Below are 1,619 nucleotides of genomic sequence, written 5' to 3' on the forward strand. Positions count from 1 at the left end.
CCATTAGACCTGAAAAAAATAAAAAACACATATTAGTAACAAATTTTGTAATATTAATTTAAAACTAAGCTTATAAATGCATACCAGGTTTAAACTTTATCACATTAAGTTTCCGAAAATCTCCTTATAAACAACGTTTGTAGTTTTAGTTGTAAGCTGTGATTATTTGTCGAGTATGACTAACTTAACACCGGCTCTATTCTTCACCCTTGACAAAGCTATATAAAATCTTGTAGCAGCCAATTATATTGTTAATATGCTTATAGAAATAAAACGGGTCGCGTGGTTTTATATTTTGTTTATTAAAATTTTATTGTGAATAGATGGAAATTAGATTTATGGAAGGTTTGATGACATGGAGGTCTATGTGGACAACCTAGGTGAAGGACATGTGTACAAAACTGTATTGTTTTAATATATTAGTTAGATAAGTATTTTAATTCTAACAATAATTAGAATAATTAATATCATAATTACATTAATAAGTATTTTAATCAATATCATTGATTAAAATTTTATTGTGAATATGTGGAAATTAGATTTATGGAAGGTTGATGAGATGGAAAACTATGTGGACATCCTAGGTGAATGACATATGGACAAAATTGTGTTGCTTTAATATATTAGTTAGATTATTATTTAGGCATGTCACTTTTACCCGAAACGCGAAAACCAACATGAAAAAACTCGTACCCGAACCCGAACTAACATGACCTTAAAAACCCGAACCCGAGAAAAGATTAACCCGAAACCAAATCGAAGTAATTCGGGTTGGTTCTCGGGTTTGATTTATAAGTTTCGGGTCAACCCGAATAAACTTTTAGTTTTGAAATTAAATATGTTTTTAGGTATAATAGGTTTAGTCTTACTCACTAAAGTTATCAAAATATGAGCCTAATCGATTGTTGTTTTTCCAACTATTATGGATCGATTGTTTATTGTTAATTTATGTTTTTCATTTATTACTAATAGCAATAGTAATCGAACAACCAAATTACGTCTGACTGAAGACGATTATGGTTTGAGTTAGTTACTTAGTTTTACTCTTTTTTTGAATTGTTTTATGACTTTATCAAGTTATGGTGGTTTATTACTTGATTATTTGCGTTACGAGAAAAAAAGAATATGTTGTTTTAATTTTTAGCATTGAAGGTTTTTTTTTTTTTTTTTGTTTTTTGTTGCATTTTTTAGGATACTCGAAACTCGATTAACTCAACCCAAAAAAAACCTAACCCGAATTACCCGAACCCGAAAAACCCGTAAGAGATTTGGATTGAGTTACAGGTTAACATTTAAAACTCTAAAATCCAAAGAACCCAATCTAAAGAACCCAAAACCCGAAGAACACCCCACCCCACCCCACCCCACCCCACCCCACCTCACCTCACCTTTATTTAACAAAATTTCTCCAAGACACAAAAACTATGTAAAGCTTAATATAGAAGTTTTTGTTCCTTTTTTGAAGTATTAATAAAAGTACAACAAATAAGCTACACGATTTACTTTCAATTTTAATAAATTTAACAATGACTACTGAATAATGTTTTTCATTGTTCGGCCTGGTTATTCTTTTCTACGATAATGATTTACGTTTCAATCTAAATTTCGCGAGTTAACAC

The sequence above is a fragment of the Bidens hawaiensis genome, unplaced genomic scaffold (genome assembly GCF_021521415.1).
Source record: "Bidens hawaiensis isolate Kalapana, Puna unplaced genomic scaffold, B.hawaiensis_p1.1 tig00047582_1, whole genome shotgun sequence".
In the NCBI taxonomy this organism is placed as follows: Eukaryota; Viridiplantae; Streptophyta; class Magnoliopsida; order Asterales; family Asteraceae; genus Bidens; species Bidens hawaiensis.